Raw genomic sequence first — 26,056 nt, forward strand, 5'->3', positions numbered from 1 at the left:
ATTAATAAAATATTTTAAAAAATTCTAATACATATTTTTAGGCACTTTAATTAGTTTTTGCTGCTTAATATTCTTTGTGGAAACTGTGATACTGACCCCAAACTTTTCAATGGTAGTTTTAGACTTTTATTTTATTTTATTTTAAAAATGTAATACTTTTATTTAGCAAGGACACATTAAATTGATCGAAAGTGACAGTAAAGACTTTTACAATGTTATAACAGAGTTCTATTTCAAATAGTTCAAAGATCCATTTTTTTTTAATACTTGAGCACCAATAGCTTAATATTTGATCATAATTCAGTAGCAAATCAACATATTAGAATGATTTCTGAAGGTTTCAGATTACTGAATATTCAGTTTTAACATTAAAATAGAAAACGTTATTTTATTTCACAATATCATTGTTTTTACTGTATTTTTGATCAAATAAATGCAGCCTTAGAGCATAAGAGACTTCCAGTCCAGACTTTAGACAAGTGTAAACTGTGAAGATCATAATCCTCTCTGAAAGCACATGCACATATTCATGTGCACTCACACACACACACACACACACACACACACACACACACACACACACCCCAGAACACACGATCGGCCCCTTCACCCCAGCGCATGTTTTGTTGACATGTGGCTAGAGCCGCGGCACTATCATTCCGTCGCTCCAGGGCACGTTTTGCACTCCACACATTTTCACGAATACAAAATGTCGCTGGCCACAAACAATGCTCGGGTCTAATTGGCCGAATTAACCAAGTCTTGTCTCTCGTCGCCACACTGATTAGCAAAGCTCAGCTGGGACGGTTGGAGGGGTTGGAAAGCCGGGGGGAGGATTGTGGGATTTGTGATGGGGTGGGGGGGGCAGGTGAAGCAGCGCTTGCCCATGAAAGAGAAGCGGTCCTGGGTAGAGCCCCAGCTGGGCCCCCTGTCTCAGAGTGCCAGGAAGATCACGGATAGCAGTGAGGGGGGGATTTGTTGCATTTTGTGCCTCTTTTCTGCTTTGTCCTAAAACACATACAACCTAAAACACATTTGCTTTGCATTTTGCCAAAAATTGATACCATTATAATTGCTTAAGCCTGCTAAAGCAAAGATCACTATTAAAACGTCTTTAAAATAATTCAGTAAATAAATACATTACAAAAATACTAATAATATAAATCTAAGAACACTATAACAATTAATACTATTATTGTAATAATGCTATAATAAAACATATTACAATAAATAGTATTACATTCAACATTTCTTTAGATTGTCTATATCATACTACAACATAAAACAAACAGGTATAACAATAAAAGATGAAACTATAATTTCACAAAATCTCTGGGACTACAAAACTCAACAACGCTAATCTAGTTTTGATGAATCACTTTACATTTATTTCACTTTCTTAATATTCTACTAGATTAATTTGCACTAAAAAAAATGACTATTTCTACATTTATTGGAAATCTAATATTAATACACTGTGAATGACACTTTCAAATTTATCATGGCAATTTAAAGGTCCATTTCAGGCCAATAAATCAAATCTAAAACGCATAAAAGTTATCTAAAAATTTTTTTTTGCTGATCATGTGGTGTATTTTTGGGAAGCCTTTTAACTGGCCAGTGCTCCGGGGAGATATTAAAAAATGAGTCTCTAGTATTGGGTAGTAGATTAAACCTCGGCTCCAACAAAAAGAGGAATCGGGAACAAACCTTTCCCTCTGTAATTTTTCCCAGGTGACTTTACCAAGGGAATATGTGTTCAAGGTTGTGGGACAAGGTCCTGATAGTGACAAAGCACAAAGACGGGAGTTTATTCCACCTCAATATGGTCTGTGATCTCAGAGGAGATCTCCCAGCTGTCCAATAGCTCGCCGGTTGACTCCTTTACCCGAGTCCCATGTTGCGCTCCTATAAGATCAATCTCGGTATCTCTTCCGCTTTTAAGGCACGACCATAGCCAACAGTCGGAAGCACATTAAGTATTTTCCTCTCCGTCTCGCTCCCATAAGGCCGCAAACAACAAACTCCCAGAGTTGGGATGACGGGGAGGAGGCAGATATTCCAGCTGTACTCAAGTGCTGGTAGTTAATTCTTCACTCGCCCAGAGCCATACGACTACCCCGTGTGACGCTCCTGATGTACTTTTGCACGATTAAAACACATTTCTGATACAGTTAAGTTTCAGACGGCTGTCATTAATTATATTTTACTTAATTCCCAAGCCTTCTCCCTCTGTTCCTTTTCATTTATACTCTTTTTTTTTTTCCCTTAACCCGCCTTGCGTTTTGGGAGCGTCCAACGCCGTCCTACTTAGCTTTTCTTTGTCTTGTCTGTGATCTTCAAATGGGAGGCATCACCGCTGATCAATCGTCCACGTTTCTCCCAGCACCTCTGTTTAAACCTGGGAAATCACTCGTCACTGGTGGAAAAAACAGTAATTATATTCCCCGTAGAGCGGCTCTGTGCGTATGATCAGGGATCTGTCTTGAGATGTGGCGTTGGGAAAACTGATCTGATGGTGTTCTGATCTACTCTGCTTCTCTGAGGTTTTTTACCAGTTTTGTTTTTCTCAAAAGCACAAATAGATGCAAAGTGGAACTTATATTGCTTGTACTTTATCATAACTTTGCAAACTTTTTTTTTTGCAAAATACAATATCCTTCCTTGAGTTTCATGCTAAGGCATTGGATTCTCATGCACATGTAAACATTTCTTAAGAGATTTTTATCTGCATCATTCATAATAGCATCAAATGAGTGATTACTGTAATTATTATAGGTTCACCTGATTTATTCTGTCAAACCGGTATGATTCACTTTCTTCCATGGAAGACAAAATAAGACATTTTGAAAACATTTACTGGTTATTCCATGCAAATTAGAATAAATGTGGATAGGAGTTTTCAAAGCCTCAAAAAGCAATAGCACCATAAAAGTATCATACAAGTATGCCATATGACAGTTTGAATCTGATCTATTTATTGAATAACTACATGACAAATTATTCTTTCAATGAGCAGACTCAATTATCCGGTTGCAGAGTTAACAGCTCACTGGAGGGAGAGAAGTGAAAAAAAAGTTATATAGATTTTGAACAATATAACACAAATTGGTAAATGCAAAGCGTAACTTTATTTTTTTTTTCAGAAATGCCACATCCTTTTATTATTATTATTCCTCAAATACATGTTCCATGCTAACCATTGGTGCACTGTCATGTAATTGTGCAATTTAAGAGATTGAATTAATAATTCTGAGGTAGGGTAAACATTGCTTAGAAGATCAAATAAAATAGTGATTACGCTATTTTTTTCCCCATGAAAATTCTGTCCTTATTTATTGTCAATCACGTATGATTTTCTTTCTTCTTTGAATGACAGAATGAGAAATCTAGAATAATTGTACTGATTATTCCATACAATTAGAATAAATGGAGACAGGAGTTTTCAAAAAGTCTTAAAAAGCACGAAAAGATCATAAAAGTATGAGTTCAATCTGGTCTGACAGATCCATTCAATGAAACAAAGCAGAGTTTAACAACTCACTGGAGGGACAGAAGTGAAAAAGTTATAGGTTTTGAACACATAATAATATTTAGAAGCAAAGTATAACTTTATGAAGGAAGTTTTTTTTTCTTGCAAAATGCAATATTAAAACAGTAACCACAGTATCATTGTTCCTCACGGACCACCTCTCTCTCTCTCTCTCTCTCTCTCTCTCTCTCTCTCTCTCTCTCTCCCTCTCTCTCTCCTCTCTCTCTCTCTCTCTCTCTCTCTCTCTCTCTCTCTCTCTCTCTCTCTCTCTCTCTCTCTCTCTCTCTCTCTCTCTCTCTCTCTCTCTCTCTCTCTCACTCACACACACACACACACACACACACACACACCTCTTGTGCCCCGGAGCCTCTTGGTCTGACTAAAGTGACACGGGGGGCTGCAGTGCTGCCGCGGGATATGCAGGGCTCAAGGTGACCAGTGGGTTCTTTCATCAGCATCACGGATCGATACGGATTGGAAAAGAGAGCCCTTCCGCGTCCCAGAGGACCAGTCTCCAGCGTCCAGCTGGGGGCGAGCCCTGAGCCAGGGCTTACGCTGAAATCACACCTCCCGTCCTGACAGATACAGAGAGGATAATCAGATACAATCAGACACTCAGTGTGATCAGCCATATATCACAACATCACTATTAAAGCAATAATTCACTTACAAATGAAAATCATTTACCACTGCAAATGCCGCCCCTCGTGATGTGTCAATTCTGCATGCTGTTATTTTTTAGATTCTTTTCCAAACAATAAGGTTGCATGAACAATACATTTGTCACAGTATTTATTCATCTTTTTAAATGTTTGTTAATAAAAAAATATATATAAATGTTCAAAATTCATGTTAGCGCTGGTCCATTAAATAATATTAACATGATACAACTTTTTCTAATGTATTAGAAAATGTTGACATGAACATTAACTAAGATTATTAAAATAATGCTTTAAAGGTATTTTTCATTGTTTTGTCATTTTAACTAATGTAGTAAACTAATGCTAACAAATGGAACCTTATTAAACAGTTTTTAAATCAGGACGCAAGAACATAAAAGCATCAGAGATTTAACATAGAAAATCATTCGAGAAAAATGACTTAAATTTGGGTTGTATGTTGTGATCACCATGAATTGTTGTTTGAAAACAACATGGTGTATAATTATGTTTTTCTTATTTTGACTATTCCTCTAAAGCTGTGGATGTTAATGGTAAAATCGTAAGCTTGAACTTGCAAATTAATATTTACTGTTGGGCATTATTTGACCTGATCATGATTACAGGTATCCCATGATGCACTACTGCAGACATTTTTATCCTTGGCGTCCCATAATCCCAGACCAGGGTGTTCCTATAAAAGATTTCCAGCTGTGCACAATGATCGTACATTCATAAATGCAGATCCTAATTAGTGATGGGTTGCCGTCTGCGCTAAAGATGTTGCCTTTAAGAGCAATAGAATTTTCTCTTAAATTGATCACTTGAGGAAATCAGACTGTACCCCCTTCTCTGTGTCATCCGCACCCCGTTGCCCCGCTGAACCCCACCCTTTCGCTCTCCTACTGCATACAAGGCAATTACGGGCGGCGACATTGTGCGACGCTGCGTTCGGGTTGCAGCTGGACAGATATTTGAAACAAGTCAGTGTTTAATTAGGTTACACAGTCATTTCCTACCCTGCAAATTAAAGCCCCAGAACCTCACACAATTAATCTGCGTCTGCAGGTCCCGTGCGGTTCCCCTGGAGAACCCGCTCCGGTTCTTCAGATCTGACCCTCTGGGCCCTCGCTGCCACAGGGAGAAAAGCAATTATAAAAACAGCCCTCACTCTAATCGGCACAAACTCTTGCACATGCACAGTTATTGATATTCTGGAAAAAAGGGAAGTTAATTTAGCTCCTGACTTTTAATTGCTAAAACAGTTTTGTTATGTGTTACAGTACCAAATACAGCTTTGACAACATAATACTCCTGTGTATTTAACGGCGGCTATTAGGTTGATATACTGGTTGGAGATATCTTGGCCAAATCACTTTGCTTCATGAAATGTTAAAACACTTTTGTGTGAGCCAAAAACAAAAATAGTAATTAAAAATGCCCTTCACGTGTTAAATAGTCATAGCCCAATTTCAAACCTCCCAAAGCAACTATTGGACAACATAAACCTATATGACAAAATCAGCAACATTATTAGTTATCTTAGTATAAGTACATTGCACATCCTGAGTAATTTTGTTTTGTGTAACAGTATATAATTAAACTATATCTTACCTGCAATTTTAAATAGAGGTGTTTGCTAAGGCAAACATCACTATTAAAGTCACGGATGTTGATCTGAATAAACCCACAAAGTATTTCACTTTGGTTTTACTCGTTCTGTGCTGGTTAAGCCACAGACATGAGTGATTTGAGATAAACCATATGAAAATAGGTAAATAGATCCATAGACTATTAAAAAAAAAAGTCTAAATGCATATCTAGGCATGGCAATGTGATAATACACAATGTATAGATATACACTCATGTCACACACACGCATATCAACACTAGCAGCACCATTGCAACAATCCACAACACCCTATCATCCATCTAGCAATTTCATGGCAACACTCTAGAATCCACCTAGCAACACCCTGGCATCCACCTAGCAACACCCTGGCAATGCATCCTAGAATCCACCTAATAATTGCAAAGCAACACCCTAGCAACCACCAACAACACCCAAGTATCCACCTAGCAACTGCAAAGCAACCACCGACAACCCCCTTAACATCCACCTAGCAACAACCTGCCAATTATTGACAACATCTTAGAATCAGCCTAACAAATGCATAGCAACAGTGTAGCAATCATCCACAACATCATAACATCCACCCAGCAATTGCATAACAACACCCTAGCACCCACCCAAAACATTGCAACATCCAATCTGCAACTTCACAGTGGCATCCTAGCAACCATCCACAACACCTTATCATCCACCTAACAATTGCATAGCTACCCCGTAGCAGCCAACCACCTACAACATCCTAGCATCCACCTTGGAACTGCATATCTCCAGCATTTCAACAACCAATAACAACACCCTAGCATCCACCTAGTAACTGCATAGCAACCACCCACAACACCTTAGCATCCACCAAGCAACCACCCACAACATTGCAGCATCCACCTTGCAACTTCAGTGGCATCCTAGCAACCATCAAAAACACCCTGGCATCCACCTAGCAACTGCACAGCAACACCCTAGCAACCACCCACAACACCTTAGCATCCATCTAGTAACTGCATATAGCAACACCCTGGCATTTTTTAGTATGACAAACACCACTCATGATTTCTTAAGAATATATAAAATGTAGTTCACTATGTTAGTACATGATTATGTGTAACAAGGGCACTACATCGGTAGGATTAAATCCATTCAATGGTCAGTGGACTTCATGGTGAGAGGCTTGACAAGGTGGCCAGGTGGGATGCTTTTTTTTCTTTTTTTAAATAGAAAGTTTTTGTGTGGCAAAGTGGAACACAAGAAGTACACGGAAAGAGAACAAGGAAAAGCCATTTGACCACACGCCATGCCCATGTCCCATTTTTGTAGATAATTTCCCCTAGAGTCAAATTTAATTGCTGCTTGAGTGCCCTCAATCTTTAAACATTCTCCATCATTCTCTGCGTCATTTATTTTTCAGGATGACAAAGGAACGGCTAAAAAAAGGCATGCAAACAGAAAATACCTCACCTTTAACGATCGGGACCGCATGACAGGTAACGACACATTTAAAGACCTGTTTAAGAAGGCCTGTCCTCATTCGTTTTAGCACATTAAAACCGAGCTTAGGGCAGCAGAACGGGGATTTGCATTCTCTTCAGAAGCTGACTTTGCAAGTGTGTTTGTCTACAAAGCAGTTTAAAATGAAGCTATACATGATTCATGTTTGCTGCTTTCAAGTTGCTCCTCGCTCCAGAACAGGACTTCACATTACTGTAGGCTAATTATTTGAAGCTGACTTGGGCAGGAGAGACAGGTTGTCTGGGATGGGAAACATGTGAAAGTGGAGGGAATACTAAATAAGAACACAGGAAGAGATGGGAAAGGCAAGAAATGTTGGGGAACATCATATCTGCATTGGGCCACAAGTAACATGTTAGTAACATTAAGGGCCCTTTTTTAACAATCTAAGCGCATGGTCTAAAGCTCACAGCACAAGTGCACTTAGGACGTGTCTGAATCCACTTTTGCTAGTTTAACGATGGGAAAAATGGTCGGCACGCCCGGTGCATGGTCTATTTTACCATTGAGCTCATTTTTTTGTAAATTTGGAGTGCTGTCAGTACAGAGAACAACGAACAAAAATCGGTGTTGCCTACACCGTGTTATCCTCTTTTTAAAATTTGCACCCTGTTGACTTAAATTGGGCAAGTTTTAAACCTGCTTTTAGCCTCTTAACATCCTTGATGTGTCATTACAAGTGCACAGCCAATGTGAGTGATTCCTTCAGAGTGAACGCGGGTGAATCTGACTGCAGTAGATGTGAAAGATATGAATAAAAGTGATGTTAATTCAGCCAGCGCACATACCTGTATTTACTTGCTGTTTTCGTTCGAAGTCCACAGTAGTCGATTGTCGAGTTCTCCACTGTTGCTTAGTTACCTATGATCACGCGCGTGAACTTGACAATCGACTTTGGACTTCAACCGAAAACAGGAAGTAAATACAGGTATGTGCGCTGGCCGAATTAACTTAATTTTTATTCATATCTTTCACATCTACTGCAGTCAGATTCACCGTGTTCACTCTGAAGGAATCACTCACATTGGTTTCAGTTGATCAATGGCGCAGTCTATTTCAGTTGCCTCAAAATAGCAACGCGCCAACAATGCGCCTTAACACACCTCGTTTTCAGACCAGCAGCCCATGAGCGAACAGATGGGCAAATGATAACTGAAACTAGAAACTCAAGAAACACTTGAGTCGCGCCTGGCATTCTGATAGGGTCCAAAGTCTGTTTTACTTTTTCAAATAAGTATCACGCATGACATTTTCTCTTAATTGCAATCGAAATCCTCTCCCTTCCCCATGCTGGGAAAAAATAGCCGTATAAAAGGAGTTTAAAAATGGCAAAATACCTCCGCTAAATAAACTAAATCCAGTTTCTTCAGTGGAATCAAGTTGTACCTAACCATTTCAGATGACAAAATTTGTGTGTTGCTTCAGAACACAGGAACAAATGAGTATCATAATATTAACACTCTAGTAACTACTATTAACTAACAAGAAACTCTGATTAACGAATTAGTAAGTAATAGTGCTTAGTTGAATGATGTAGTTCACTATTACTTAATCTATAACTATTATTTGTTCATACTTCCCATAGGACTTAGAACTACTGTATATAGGTTCATAATTACCATTTGTTCCTGTGTAGTAACTCATTAATTATGGAACCATATTCTAAAGTGTTACCCAAAATTCCAATGTAACTCATACATCCATAGTTTACTAGTCTTAAACTCCAAAAATCAATTGAATTGATCAATTTGTGCGTTTCACTCAGCAATCTTACAGTCTCTGAACACACACTTGTCAAGTAAAGCAGACTAGACATTTTATTTGATTGAAAGAACTCTAATTTTAAGTTCACATAATTACTTAAACATTCACTGAGTAACATGGACAAGAGAGGATCCAGTCAAACTCACACTCATTTTTATGGTGCTAAGAAAAAGTAGCAATTTTTTATTTTTTTTTAAGTTGTAAACTATGCGATCATCTCAGGGTAGCTCCGTGTCCATGAAAGACTACAACAGGCCTCATCTGAATCACAGGTGCTACAGCCTAACAGAAATCCAACAATGGTTGGGGAATATCTGTCATTTGCCTCCATCAAAGTGCCTGAGTTTCATGGCGTCACACAGCATGCTCGGATTTTGCTCATCACTTTGATTGTTTTCCTCGGACCACGTGGGATTTCAGAGACACTGCAGTTGAAGTTGGCTTTAAGACGCATGAAACATCTGAGCAGCAAACCCTCGTCCTTGCTGAGCAAATTAAAAATGTATTCGCGCTCCTCCTCCCGGCTGACTTTCGATCGCGCGTGCCCACGTCCCACTGAACAGAAAATAATAATAATAAATATATATATATACGTATATATGTTTGATAGTCACAAGAAGACTTTTCGCTCATCAAGTGGAAAAATACATCACGATGTATCCCGTCCTTGTTTTGATGTTCCGTCACCTTTGTTCTTGAGATGATGAGGTTAAGTTTTGGAGAGGAAATCTCCACGCTCTGCCTCCAGTCTTTCCATTTGTCTTTCATTTTGATTTCATGACAGAATGGCGCACCGAGGGCATTGTTGAGGTACAGGGGATTCTCAGAAAGGAACTAAATATATTTTTTGTTTTCATAATTAATTTAAAGTTTCGATGCAAGTTTGTCATGAATAAAGGAGAAGAAACGGCAAAGTGATTCCGGGTTTTTGAGAGTGAACACTACAGTATGAAAGCTTTGTGTCAGAGAGGGGCTGAATTATTTATGCTTTGACAAGACAATGACATTATTTTGTCCCACATTTCTTTTAAAGGAGCAAAACTGTATGCATGTGAAACAGCCTTAGCTCAATACATCTTTCATTGGAGACAGAATCATGCAGAAGACTAAGGCCTGCTCCCTCACAAAGCCACTACAACGTGAGTCAAGGTCACAAAGTCAGAAGGATTGATTAAATGACATTCCAGAGCCAGACCATTAATCGTAAGTCATTCAAGATGGATTGAAAAATGGTAAGAAAGTGGATCTTGCTTTATCGCTATATGGTACCAGCACTGAATGACACTTTTTATTTTACAGCCCTGCTTTGCATGAACATACTATGTATTTATTGTAGTAATGACACTAGCTGGGTAACAACTAGGCCTGAACCTACCCCTAAACCTTAACTTAATTCATGTAGTTATCTTACATTACTCAGTCATTTTGTGGGTAAGTACACAGTAGGTACATTGAAAGTGCACATGCTGTAAAATAAAGTGCAACCACCACTTTCACTAGCTTTTGGTGCAGATACAAGGATAAAAACGGGTTTCCGAACTTGGGTGTGCAGTTCATGCAAAATCAGATTATTTTGATTATTAAAAAAATGATTTTTTTTGACAACCAGCTTACATCTTATTCAGTGACGTACGACTCACATTGACAGAGATATATCCGATCTGTCTGCTTACACGGCAGACGGAATGCACGTATCTGATTCATATCAGATTTATTTCCACATATGAATGAGGCCTGAAACTGGTCTGAGAATATCGGAATCCATGTGCTTTTTTCCTGCTTACATGTTCGTGGGTCATATGATCCGATCTGTGCCACATGGGAGGAAAAAAATCATCAGAATTGTGTCACTTGAACCGTAATGTACAGTACATGCAGCCAAAGAGAACAGAACCCTGGACCACAAAACCAGTCACATGGGTCAGTTTTTTTAAATTGAGATTTATACATCATCCGGAAGCTGAATTAATAAGATTTCTATTGGTGTATGGTTTGTTAGGATAGCACAATATTTGGCCGAGATACAACTATTGAAAATCTGGAATCTGGGGGTGCAAAAAAATCGAAACATTGAGAAAATCGCCTTTAAAGTTGTCCATTTATGTTTGCGATTGTGCTGCATTCACTCACAAAAATAAATGTTTTCTATATTTACGGTTGGAAATTTACAAAATATCTTCATGGAACATGTTCTTTACTTAATATCCTAATGATTTTTGGCATAAAAGAAAAATCGATAATTTTGACCCATACAATGTATTGTTGGCTATTGCCACAAATATACCCATGCGACTTATGACTGGTTTTGTGATCCAGGGTCACATTTGTGTTCATGCAGTCTTGCCATTGAGCGTGTAGTTGTTGAGGCCGTGTTCAGTATGCACATCCCGGCGATGAGGGGGGCAGCCGTGCCCTGTGGACAGATTAACAAGTGATTGTACACGAGGGAATAAGACAAGGACACCAGACCGGCAACTTTGTCTCAGCAGTGACAAGAGCTCAGCGGTGTCAAACACCCATCAGCCACGTGTGCGCACTTTGATATAAGACTGTAGCTGCGAGCGAGATCGGATGGGCATGTGTGTGTGTGTGTTTGTATGATGGGGTTAGCAGATTTTCACATGATAAAGCATGAAGGTGAGGCAGGAGGCAGCCTGAAAGCCCCAAGCGCAAGTCTTTACCTCTGTTTGTTAAGAGTTTTAAGCAAAGATCCCACTGGCCATAAACTCCAGACCTATCAGGAAGAGACCCTGAGACCCTGTGGATGCAGAAAAACCACAAAGCATCTTTAATGCAAATACCAAATGTCAAAGCCTGGCATTTGACAAAGAGTTTTGAACATAATGTGAAAACACAAGGTTTTGTTCTAAAGTGCAATTCAACAATATACAGAACCCAAATGCAGATAATAAATTGTATTGTGAACTGTGAAATACCAAATTAGTATCTATCTATCCCACATACAGATATATATATATATATATATATATAGACAGTATAATGTTAAATATACATAAAATATAGATTTAATATTTAGTATATATCTTATACTGAAATAACTGTAGTTATTAGCACATTATTATATATAATTTATTTTATGAATAATACTTATACAGTAGGTGAAGACTGCACGATCATGTGATTTTTTTTTTACAGCACCATTAAGCACCATTAGCTTTACCAAATGAAACTGCAAAAATAAAGACATTTTCAAACAGCTTTTTCAAACCCATCACTGGTCATCACAGTCACAGGCAGAACACCGTTGGTTAATCCAAAAATAGAGAAACTGGCATCTTCTCCGTAGTCTTTACCTACTGTAGATACAATGATAAGAGGAGGAGAAAAGGAGTTTCTTAAATGTTTTGCTGGCGCCACTGAGTGGAATCAACTCAAATGGTTTACTTATAGTTGTCGCCGCATATTAAGCTTGGATATGAGAATATGTTTTAACTTATGAGATCCATTATCTGGGCTGAAATCATCCCATGCTCTTTCTTAATCAGTCTAATGCTGCATTTAAGATATCTTAAGATATGTCATATCTGTGTTGTATCAAACACACATGCTCACTGCCCGCCAGTGTCCCCCTGCTAAGCTCATTCTAGTCTAATTAATTTGCTCTTATTAGCTAAATATGCTTTTGAAGGGCCGGTCTCTGTGTTGTGACACTATTTGCCCGATAGAACTCTTGTAATAAAGTGTACACATTCACCAGATAATTGTGCGCTGATACTGATGGTGCCCCTCAAGTGCGTACACTTGAACCCATGGCGCGCCAGTGTGTGTGTGTGTGTGTGTGTGTGTGTGTGTGTGTGTGTGTGTGTGTGGTGGGGGTTGGTCGGACTGCATTATTCATTTCCACTGCTGAGTTTCAGGGTGGCGTTGGGGGAACAGCGTCCCTCCCTGACTCTGTCTGAGCTCAAGGAGAGGCAGAAAATTAACAGGCCAGACCTGTTCACATGAACTAATAGCTCAAAGCCACTCTCAAAGACAGATAAATAGATATTTAAATTGCATTTACTTTGGAAATTCAACTGAGATAGTTTTCATTAGACATGTAATCACTGGCTGAGTGCAAACCGAGTGATGTCGCCTTGCTTAAGATGAACGAAATAAAACCTGATTCATACTTTGCTCTTAAGACTAATGACATGTTCCTGCCATACTGATGTTACTATTAAAATGATAATTTAAGGTGACAAGTTTAAGTAATAATCAAATATCCACTCAGATGTATAAAATGAAAGCTGTCAGTTAAGAAAAGAACACGGCAAATAAACCAGGAAAAATATCCCTATTAACCTGAAACACTTGAACTTCTGGAAAATTACCTGAAAAGAAGTTCTCTCAATAAAGGCGTCTTTGATCATGTGAACTGCCATTTACAAAATTAATTTAGCTATATTTTATATTTAAAGAGATAGATAGATAGATAGATAGATAGATAGATAGATAGATAGATAGATAGATAGATAGATAGATAGATAGATAGATAGATAGATAGATAGATAGATAGATAGATAGATAGATAGAATATGTTAAGAATAAATAAATGCTGCACAAAATAAGCTTGTAATTCTATCAATGCATTGTGTTTCTCAAGAAATTAAAGTAATACAAGTTAGAATAAACAGATCTGAATACCAAGAAAAGAGAGAAATTAATAATTAATAAACAAACAGAAAGGTAGAAAAGTTGTCAGTTTTTGTTTGTCAAAAAAACAGTGAGTGAAGCAAAACTCCTCACGTGCAAGTGTAACAGCTCCCAATGGCAGAAGAAACAGAGAAACTGAACATCTCCCTCCTCCTTTGATTCGTCCCTTGCCGTTTTTCCGGATCGGTTTGCTCGCGTCCGGGCCGCTTCCCGCCCACCCCGCGGGAGCAAGCACCGTCCGTCTGAAATTCTGCCGGAATAAAAATTTCATTGGCATTCCCCTTCATACTCTAATAAAAGAAGATACATGGACTTATCGGAGGTGGGGAGATTCCATCCAGCACAAAGCCTCGTCTGCTACAATCATTCTTAGGGGCCGTAAAAAGTGTGCATGTCAAACGAGCCCCAGGGACGGCCCCTCAGCTGAGGTGATCTGCAGGTTTAGCAAAGCGAATTGACTGGACACTGTCAGTTAATTAGGCATTTCAATACACCATTTCTCAGACGGGCTTTTCTAGGCGACTGTGGGTAACTGAATATATTTCTTCTCTTTCGAGCTTTACGGCCGGGCCCTATATCAAAAGCTTTGCGCAGCCGAAAGATGGGGATGCTGTCTTTAACTGGGATTGACAGAGGCTCGCTTCTGAAACGCATCACCAGAATTGGAGAATAGGTAAATTTGTCAGGAGACAAAGGGCTGCCAGAGTTTGAGGCAATACGTGCTGTATATTTTTCAGATAATAAGGCATTAAATAGATCTGAACAGCTCAAAGAGGGATCTGGGCGGTTATTGCGGAAGCACGGCAGGCAGAAATCCCTGACAATACCCTGTTCAGACAGTTTTACATTGTTTCAACATACATTTATCATCTTTCTACGTCCAAATGTGATCACTCAGTGCACTCTACAGAACATCATATATTACATTATTCCAGGAGGGCAAAGATTCCCGCGCCTGCTGAGAAACAGACCTCGGCACGCGCTCTCTCTCTCTTTCTCTCGCCGTAAATGACGGCGCTGTCTTACAGCCTTCTGCCAATTTAAACTAACAGTCTATAAATCTCAGCAGCTATGCTACACATGCTGCTTTACGAAAGCTTCGACTCAAATAATACATGCAACAACTAGATTTTACATTTTCTGAGGAACATGCGAGGACTGCTTGCCCATGCAAAACTCTTGTGGGTGGTTGCCAGGGTGTTGCTAAGGTGTTTTAGTGCATTGCTTTGTGCTTGCTTACTGGTCCAAGTCTATGGAATATTTCCACTTGCCAGGCAAAACTCAGAAGCCTCTCTGTAATAACAAGCACAAACGTTCTGGGATAAGTTACTTGCCAAAATGTTTGACCCTAATTATGAGTAATTAATAATCATTGTAATGTTTTGCCTTTGCAAATATGCCTACTACTACTAAGTTCAACCCATTATAGGCTATATAATTCATTAAAAACATACTTGAATAGTGTACTGGGAATTATGATCACACCAGAATAGGGAAAAAGAAGTACAAGTAAGAACAAATCAAGGTTTGATTGGTCAAAAATGTGATCTGTCGGAAGCTTGACACCAATTTTAATTCTCAATTTTGTTAGAAAAAAGTAAAAACAATTACATTTTAATTACAATTTCTGATAGATGCAAAGTGTATTGTGTGTTTGGATCCTTAAAGTTGGCATGAAATGGAAATTCACACTATTTTCTAAATGCATCTTAATGATCTTATAAATGTGAACGATTCATCCATGCATGTTTCATTTCTTTAAAAAAGCTTGACCTCGTAATTTTAACTGCAATGCCATTTTTAGTGGGTGAAAAAACAGACTTCTCTAATCATTTAGTCTGCTTAAACACCATCATTGCAAGCTCGTGTTCATTTGCTTCCATTCAATCAACAACCAATACATAGAACCATGAAGTCCTCGTCCAACTTTTTCTTAATCCAATTCGCTCTGATATATATATTTAAGATTGTTTCCGCCACAGAATAAAAAAATAGATAATTGCTCACCCTTTTAAAGATAATTGTGACTTTTTGAGAAAAAAAAGTCATAATAGTGAGATATAAACTTGCAATTGCGAGAAAAAAGTCATAATTGTGAGATAAAAAGTCAAAATTCAGTGGCGGAAAAAAGCTTCCATAGATATACGTCACAATGCGGAAAAAAATATCTGCCACTATCTCAGGTACACTGCAACTTTAAAGTCACCATTTCATGTTGACCTTGAGGCCCCAAAACCCATTTTTCCAAATGATGAACAAAGTGCTTAACTTGTCTTGATTTGATCAAATGTTAAATGGTTGTATCTTAAAAGTGAATTGTATACCTGAATAGAGGCAGGTAGTTGAAAAAAAAAAAAAAGTAGGAATTTGTGACATCAGCTAAAATGGATGTCACAAATTTTGCTTACAAAGCCATTTAAAAAAAAATAAATCTGCATTGCTGAATCATGCACGATATGACCAGATGCAAATAGATTCAATTTAAACGCTGTTGACTTGCAACAAACAGTGACGAGTGAGAAACAACCGTAGCACTGACACAGCTCATTCATCTGTGCCCGTGTTCCTATAACTGACAATGACGGAGGAATCCTGGACAAAAAGAACAACAGTGAGGAGTGACGAAAGCAAACCAGAAGACTGTCAACGACACAAGTGGCCTCGACACGGCCCTTTTTGGTTCCATGTCACGGCTGTTTCACTCAGACAGAGGTGGTTATGGTAATGTTTGTTGAGTCGGGTGGGTTTGTGTTTATTTATATCTTAACAAGCTGCGAGAGGGAACACGAGCGCGTGTACGCGTAACTTTTCTTTTGGCAGCGGTGGTGTGAGATGGGGGTTGGCTGACAGGGCTTCTCGCTAGAGGCTTTCAGGTCTCTTTACACTGGCTTCTGAGGACTTTTCATGTTCTTATGGAAAATATCCCTTTGAAATCCCTGTGCTGCACATTTTAATCTCATTTGTGGGGGAGAGTGATGCTGAGACAGGCCTGGGGAGAGCGCGAACTGCCTTTCTCTAGCGCGCTCTCTCCCTCCTTTTTCTTAGCATAATTTCATTCGTCAGAAGAATCCCTAGGCTGACATAGCTGGAGTGATTTAATTGATTTTAATCATCCACCTGAGAGAGGGAATTTGCGCCCTCTGTCCTGGAAGATAATGCCGGCGTCTTGGAGGATATCTCACTCCTCGTTAATGCTCTTCCATCTCCTGTCACGTTATGAAAGGAAACTTTTGGAAATCACAGCCAGGCATTTGCATAACTAATTGCGCCAATGTGTGCCGTTTCCCCTCACAGCGGAGTCAAATCGCTTAATGTTTTTAAACTCTGTGTGAATGCAATTCAGATTGAATTTGAATGAGCTTCATGTAGCATGATCAAAACTTACTGTAGTGATTTAACATTTGCATACACTGATTTTTATGTTTGTTAGGCCAATGCAACTAAGGGGCGGTTGCATAAACTGCAAAGACTAGTCTTATAAGTTAGTAAAAAAAATGGTTATTTCATACCAGTTACATAAAAACATAGATTGGTATTATTTGATACCAACAAGCAAGACTGATTGCCCCTAGTTCTTAAGACACTTAAGTCTTAACATAATGGCTATGTTTATGCAACTGGCCCCAAGAGTCAAGGTTTAATGGATTAACTTGGTCTAGTTAACCCCTGCTAAAGGAATAGTTCAAACAAAAATGAAAACTTTTGTTCCAAACCTGTATAAATGTATTTGTTCTGCTGAACACAAAGGAATATATTTTGAAGAATGTTTATAACCAAACAATTGATGGGCCCCATTGACTTCCATATTATGGAACATAATACTATGGAAGTAACTGGTGTCCCACAACTGTTTGGTTACCCATATTCTTCAAAATATCTTTGTGTTCAGCATGTATCCCACAAAGGTATCAACAAAGAAATGTGTACAGGGTTGGAACAACTTGAGAGTGAGTAAATCATTTTTTCACTCTTAAATGCCACACCATTTTGGTGCCAAAAATTGCATTTTTTTTTTTATATCCATTTATACCATTCAAAAGTTACTGTGTACTCTGACAAAACAAATCCTTGGCTAAAATTTCATTAGATGTTAGTAGACAGTGATGTTTAACCAGACAATATATAAACTCAGATTTGTCAGACTATTGCAGGGCTCTTCAAAGCATGAAATAGACCTTCATGGTGTTCAAGATGACATTACAAAGTGAAGTTTTTTTTTAGCTGATTTGAAATGTGTAAAAGCCCAGAAATCCTAATGACTGATGCCTCACCTACTCACCTGTGAGACAATCGCTCTCATTCTCTGTGTCTCTCTGTAGATTTGGTCAGACAGTAGCATGCCCCTGTAATGAGCAGATGTCTGGTGAAGTCTGTGTCTATCAAAGCCGCTGATAATAACTAATGCATAGAATTGATTTGAAAGTTCACCACGGATCTGCAAATTCCCCTGTGCCATTACTCGACTCACATGCTTTCACACTGCCGTGTTCACCTCCTTCTGAGACATTCGCTAAGAATGTGTTGTCCACCCAGATTCAAATAACATATTCTATATTTTCACTCAAGGAGAGAGGCGTAGAAAGGTGTGTTTGTAGAGTTAAGGGACTAAAATCAAATCAATATAAAGCTAGTTTTGGACTTCATAATTATTGATGCATGATTGTAGCCTGTCAAGAAGATGTGCAGATCATATTTCACCCCAAAATATATATATAGAAAAAAAGTTTTGGAAATAAAGTATATAAAAGTGGTATTTGTTGCACTGCTTTTAACTCTGTTACAGAAGTGCATTTTGTACACTACACAATACGATTTGAAAAGTGTTTAGTCAACTCAAATATCCAAGTTGTCACTAAGTACAGCTTTACTTTTCAAGTTGACTAAACTTAAAATGTTACTTTATAAGTTACAGTGTGACTTCACTTTCAGCTGATAACTGGTGCCCAAATTATTGATAAATGGAAACTAAAATCATTGCTAATTCAAACACAAAAGGCTTATGGCAGTGGCAAATATAGACAGACATTATATTTAAATAGATGTAATGCAGAAACAATTGAGCCACAAATGACATTTCCTTTGGGATAAAGGGAAAAAAGTTTTTTTTTTTTTTTTTATGACACAACAACCATTCTCTTTCAGCGAGTCTGTGTAAGTATTTGGCTAAAGCGTCTCTTCCCAGTGATGTGATTTGCCTCTATTTGCATGAACCATCTTATGAGCTTAGAAAGTTATTAATAATTTCTCAATGATTCCAATACATATAATTAAAGATGAAGTTTGTTTACATTCATGAATTATAAATGTGTTTTAGCTACTGTAAATCCTATAATGGTCTGTAGCTTTAAGGACATGATATGAATGAATGCTTAAACCAAATGTAAATATTTTTTGGACAAATAATTATTCACATTTGACATAAAAAATGCATAGCCACATTCGAATCAAATAATCAAATGAGAAATAGTGAGGTTTTGAGGTGGAAATCACTCGTTTTCTCCTCTCATACGCAGCCGGCTACGTGCCTCAATAAACACTAAAATTATTCCAGCATTCCTGATCGCTTAAGGGTGAACGTTTGTGAAATGACGTGTTCCTCAGAAAGTTTCAATTTCCTTTCTCGTCTCCCTTTAGAGTTCCACTGCAATTTGTTTTATAAAGAAATCTGGAGGAAAAGCAAATGGAATGCAAAACCAAGCTGTAACAAGCCATTAGTTTGAAAATGGGATGGTGAATATTATAGTACACAAGAATAGCAAAACATGCTAAAAAAACTGCCTGGGGAAGGAATTTAAATATGTAGTTTACTAATATTTAATTTATTGGCTTCGCAAGGGAACCGAGCGTTTAGCAGCCGCATTTTTAGATCAGAAACAGAAAAATACACTGATTAATGTTTCCTCAGACTGACCACAAAGTATTTTGAAAGCTCTAAAGCCAAATTCAACTATACATTCCAGAGAAAATAACTAACTGACATCGTTTCATGTTGTGCAAATGTGCTTGAAATATAATTGTCTTCTATTTTAAAGGAAAAATATCAAGCCTTAAAGTCAACGTGAAATGAAAATGCACATATAATGCACTTATCGCGCACAATTCACACATAACAATATTCCAAAGAATTTTTGTTCTTCAAAATGTAATATTTTACTCCTCCTCTGAAACTCCTTTCCTTTTTTGCCCACGTCATGAATCCATTCTAAACCTATCACCTTCAACCACCACCATTCTGGTTTCACCCACGTTTTTATGTTCCATGCTGTTTAACATTAACTAAAAGCTTGATAAAAAGCATTGATTTTTGCTGTGATTCTGTAAAGAGCAATGTCCAACGTCTAAAGACCTCAACCAGATGCTCACCCGGGGCAAATTTACTTTCCTTCACATGTTTAAGTCTCCATCCATTGCTACAGTATATTCTCACTGCACACCGGGGCCCACAGTGCCCAGCTGTTTAACTGCCTTTGCTTTAGATCTATCAGATCCATCTATCTGGAGGAAAGGTCTAAGAAACACTAACTTTGCATTATACATCTGCACTGGGCAAAGAGTGGCCCTCTTGCCCTGAATAACTCTTCCTCTTTCTCACCATCCTTTCTCTCTCTCTCTCTCTCTCTCTCTTCATACTGGTCATCTTGCTTCACCCTGCTTCCTGTTAGACCAAATTAGCTTTGTAAATACTTTTTTATTCTCTCGTATGAAAATATGCTTGTGTGTGTTACTCGCTGTGCTGAGTAAACAGCAAATGTTGCTTTGTTTTGATTTTCTTGTGCAATCTTAATTGCAAAAACACAATCAGCTGTTTGTAGGGAGGGTGTTTAATCTTTGAATTTAATGATTTGAGGCAGTGTACGCCAGAAGAATCATTTTATTGCTTCCCAAAGGGCTTTTCTTTTTCTGCTTCCTCTCCACCTTCTTTTCCAAGCTAGGCCGTTAACACTGGATATGTGGTTGCTTTTCATCCAAAAAACAAAATGCTTTGCAATCATCAAAATTGGTCGACCAGGAAAAAAGTATTTACATATATATATATATTTTTTTTTTTATATAAGTTGTAATGAAATAAGGAAAAATATTGATGAAAGTAGTTCAATGCTAATTAAAAATGACTATAGAAATATATATATATAATAGCCATGACTATTTTACCCAGTAAAGGCAGCAAAGAGAAAAATATCTTTTTAAAATATAATATAATCTAATGCTTTTAAGTGCTTTCAAAAACAAACTGGGAAAACATCTACTAAAAAAGCAATATAATATTATATATATATATATCGTGTATATGTATATATATATATATATATATATATATATATATATATATATATATATATCGTGTATATGTATATATATATATATATATATATATATATATACTGTGCATATATGTATATATATATATATATATATATCGTGTATATGTATATATATATATATATATATATATATATATATATATACTGTGTGTATATGTATATATATATATATATATATATATATATATACTGTGTGTATATGTATATATATATATATATATATATATATATATACTGTGTATATATATATATATATATATGTGTGTGTGTGTGTGTGTGTGTGTGTGTGTGTGTGTGAGTGTGTGAGAAAGATTATTCATGCTGACAGGTGGTGTAGTTACAGTATCTACCAGCAGGGACTAATTGGCCCACGTTAACCAGGCAACATTAAATCTGCATCAGATCTTAATTCTTTGTGCAATTTATCCTACTTTTCCACCATTTTTTTTTTTTTTTTTTAACAGCTAGCTGTATGCAGGACAGCAAACGGCAGAGATATGAACACGGTTTCATAAGGACTTCTCCTGAGGACTGATGTGAATTTTTCATCCCAGCTGCAGGGGATATGACATCAGCACACAGAGCGCCTTGGGAAAGAGGTGCGCTAGAGCTCAACGTGAGGATGTTTGAGAGGGGGAATGTGTGTGAGAGCCACTCAACTACAACACTACAGCACTGCTGCTCTGGAAACACTGAGACTTCTGGAGAAAACATGGATGGAGATGTCATATCTCTAGTGGCTTTACAGCTGATTCCTGCAGGATATACTTTCACCATTTTTCTTGATTTTTACACATAAAGAAAAGTATACAATTCTAGGTATCATTCATGACTATGGCAGCCAGAAAAAAAAAAAAAAGACATGGGCTGTTTCCAGAACAGCTTGATTTACATATTTACTCATACTATTTTTGTACTATAGCACACACACTGATAAGCCAAAACATTATGACCAGTCACAAATGAAGCGAATATAGCTGATCATCTCATAACAAGGCCACACATTACAGTCATTAGTACACACATTAGATTATATGGAAAGCAAACAATCAGTTTTCAGAAATGGACAGGAATAAAGATCTGAGCGAATTTGACAAGGACTAAATTGTTAAGGTGACCAGGTCAGAGTGTCTCTAAAGCAGCAAGGCTTGTGTCTTGGTCCTGGTCAGCAGTGGTGAGGATTTACCAACAGTGGTTCGAGGAGGAACAAACCAAAAACCGACAAAAGGGTGTTGGGCGCTCGAGGCTCATCGATGCACGAAGGCTATCCCGTCTGATCCGAGCCAACAGAAAGTCTACTGACGCCCAGTCACACCAACAGCATATATTGGGGAGGTGGTCATAAGGTTTTGGCTCATTGTATATATACACTCACCTAAAGGATTATTAGGAACACCTGCTCAGTTTCTCATTAATGCAATTATCTAATCAACCAATCACATGGCAGTTGCTTCAATGCATTTAGGGGTGTGGTCCTGGTCAAGACAATCTCCTGAACTCCAAACTGAATGTCAGAATGGGAAAGAAAGGTGATTTAAGCAATTTTGAGCGTGGCATGGTTGCTGGTGCCAGACGGGCCGGTCTGAGTATTTCACAATCTGCTCAGTTACTGGGATTTTCAGACACAACCATTTCTAGGGTTTACAAAAAATGGTGTGAAAAGGGAAAAACATCCAGTATGCGGCAGTCCTGTGGGCGAAAATGCCTTGTTGATGCTAGAGGTCAGAGGAGAATGGGCCAACTGATTCAAGCTGATAGAAGAGCAACTTTGACTGAAATAACCACTCGTTACAACCGAGGTATGCAGCAAAGCATTTGTGAAGCCACAACACGCACAACCTTGAGGCGGATGGGCTACAACAGCAGAAGACCCCACCGGGTACCACTCATCTCCACTGATGAGTCTCGATTTCTGTTGAGACATTCAGATGGTAGAGTCAGAATTTAGCGTAAACAGAATGAGAACATGGATCCATCATGCCTTGTTACCACTGTGCAGGCTGGTGGTGGTAGTGTAATGGTGTGGGGGATGTTGTCTTGGCACACTTTAGGCCCCTTAGTGCCAATTGGGCATCGTTTAAATGCCATGGCCTACCTGAGCATTGTTTCTGACCATGTCCATCCCTTTATGACCACCATGTACCCATCCTCTGATGGCTACTTCCAGCAGGATAATGCACCATGTCACAAAGCTCGAATCATTTCAAATTGGTTTCTTGAACATGACAATGAGTTCACTGTTCTAAAATGGCCCCCACAGTCACCAGATCTCAACCCAATAGAGCATCTTTGGGATGTGGTGGAACGGGAGCTTCGTGCCCTGGATGTGCATCCCACAAATCTCCATCAACTGCAAGATGCTATCCTATCAATATGGGCCAACATTTCTAAAGAATGCTTTCAGCACCTTGTTGAATCAATGCCACGTAGAATTAAGGCAGTTCTGAAGGCGAAAGGGGGTCAAACACAGTATTAGTATGGTGTTCCTAATAATCCTTTAGGTGAGTGTATATACTAATGTATATACTGTATATGCAGTGTGTGAATTTTCAGTATGCATGGAATAGCTGCATGATCTACTAAACCTGGTCAAATCTATAATATACAACAAAACATATTGTGTGAAATACTGTCTTCTTATAATGCAATGCATTTGACTTTCTATTTTTAGTGTATCAAAATAAGCCATAAGTAATTACAGCCACTTTAATAATGTATTTCGAAAAATGTATTACAAAAACATTAAAATAATTAAAAAGACATAAAATATCAGATTATAATTATGTTTATATCAGTGTTATTGTTAATTAAAACTAAAACTATCAAAATCAAATGAAATAAAATTATTATGATCAAATGAATAAATTTAACAAAAAACTTGAACTGAGTTTCCAATCAAAATAACATTAGTTTAAGTACTGAAATTACTAAAAGTGAAACTGAATTATTATTACATTATTACAATTTTGACATTATTAAATAGATTTTTATACTAAAATAAAAAGTAACTTTGTGTGCTAGTCTATATAGTTACTAGAGTTTTGTGCTTAGATTAACATGCTGACAACAATAAATAAATACTGAAAACAATTGAGAGCACTGTTTCAAATGAAGAGCACTATGGATGTGTATTGTCCCAAATGGCACATTTCATATGCTCTTATGGTCTTGTGGAATTACAATGGCTGGCGTGTGCGCGTGACTGAAGTCCACGAGAGAAGTCAGACTTCTACCTGACAGTCAAAGTGGCGTTACACCGCCAAAGTGCAGACTCGTAAGAAGAGTGCCATTTGGGACAGGGCCTACGTAGAGTGTTCCAAGTGGTAAGCACTGCATTCTCAACACTTCCACAAGAGGTGCTATAACGTACATTTGTATTGCCTGTCTTGGCCAGTTTTCCCTTTCAGGTCAACCACTGTCATGGATGTGCAATGATCTGAAAAGAATCTTGCGGAGCAAGATATATTTATAGTCAGATACCTCAATAAAAACATCCAATTTAATGGCACATGGTTGCAATGCCCTGGCCAAGCATTTGCATTTGTGTTTAGCTTTAAGTTTGTTTCTGGCCTTAGAAGTCAGCTGCCTGCCATGCTTTAGAGTCAAACTATCATCTTTTTAACTTGTTTTTACAGTTGAACATACCACTAGTGCTCTCAATCCCAAAGCCTCTTCATTGAGCAAAAGCGTGTTAAACTGTGCCACACTAGGCCTTGTTTAATTCAGCGGATTCAAATTCTGATCAATCTCGCCCTCTCTCCTATACAGCTACTTTTACAGAGCTTCATTAATCTTTGTTGAATACAATGACATACATCTTTAATGTGCTTGCTGTCAAGTCGCATTTCAGTTAGAGTGCAGCAAAGTGAATGACAGCAAGCAATATTAATAAATTTAACATGGACTGTATAAATTTTTAACAGAACAAGAATGGGAGGCCGGGCTCATCTACCCGCGCCCTCCCTTCCTCTGTGTTTTCAAACCGGCGGATTTTACGGCGAGCGGGACGGGCGCGTTTCCTCAAAGTTGAGGCCCTCAGTATAAATAGATTTACATGTCATTAATAAGTAAATTAGGAAAATGCCTTTCAAGTGAAGACAAGTACATAAGCATAATCTCCATATTAAAGGAGTATCCTTTGAAAAGCCACAGAGGAATTTGAGGAGTCAGGCGATATGTCATGCCGCTCTCGTCTGCTTTCTCTGCACCTTTAATTACAGAGGAGTTTGATTATGGATCCAGCGTCTCACCACCAAGGTGCCAGAAACGAGCAGCATGCAGAGCCACCTATGATCATTTCATACGCATGGAGTCGAGACTTGTGGAAAAGCGAATTAGTGACAGCTCCCTCGTACTCGTTCTTTACTGCTGTAATAATGTTAAAATATTAAGATTAATTCCATCAAAGCTCACTCGCAGAAAAAAAAAAAAAAAAAGAACGAATCCAAAAATGACGATTAAGGATGCTATTTCACATTAAAAAAATTACTGCTGTGATTTTTGGCTTTCGCACAAGGTCCCAGCAGAGATAATTTGCTGTACGTTTAAACCCGATGAGAACCCAGTCTGTCTGTGTTAAATAAGAAAGTTACGCTTGATATGAGACATGTTTTCGCAGTAGCTTTAGCGATTATAGGAAATCATATGCAAAGCCGGAGTCCTGATCCGAAGTTAATTTATAATTGTGTAGAAGTTATTAATTAGCCGACGTGTTATTAGAAGAGCATGCACTACAAAGGATTTATTTTACGCACAACAACACGGGATAGAAGCACTTCCGTAGTCCCTCTCTCTCCCTCTCTCTCTCTCTCTCTCTCTCTCTCTCTCTCAGGATGTTTATTTATTTATTTACTTGGATAAAACCTTTCAAGAGGAACATAAGTTTGAACCCCTGCCAGGATAGGTGCTCCACATGCTTACAATCATCATTTTTATAAAGGGGCATCTGTATATGTTAATTGCATGGTCGAAATAAAATGCATAACGT

General features: G+C 38.0%; 1 long non-coding RNA gene across 7 annotated transcripts in view; it reads right to left on the reverse strand.

The window, feature by feature from the left end:
• Positions 1–3,837: 3,837 nt before the first annotated feature.
• Positions 3,838–26,056, reverse strand: part of LOC308706927 — a 32,922-nt gene continuing 10,703 nt past the window's right edge. For 4 of the 7 annotated variants that reach the window (XR_014032103.1, XR_014032105.1, XR_014032106.1 and 1 more), the window contains 3 exons: positions 11,773–13,997; positions 11,436–11,504; positions 5,058–10,900 (listed from right to left, as the gene is read on the reverse strand). This is a non-coding gene — a long non-coding RNA (uncharacterized lncRNA). Of the gene's footprint in view, positions 4,108–5,057; positions 10,901–11,435; positions 11,505–11,772; positions 13,998–26,056 lie in introns of those variants that run through there. The other 3 variants (XR_014032101.1, XR_014032102.1, XR_014032104.1) reach the window with 3 other exon arrangements.

The sequence above is a fragment of the Scardinius erythrophthalmus genome, assembly GCF_964197995.2.
Source record: "Scardinius erythrophthalmus genome assembly, chromosome: 18".
Taxonomy (NCBI): Eukaryota; Metazoa; Chordata; class Actinopteri; order Cypriniformes; family Leuciscidae; genus Scardinius; species Scardinius erythrophthalmus.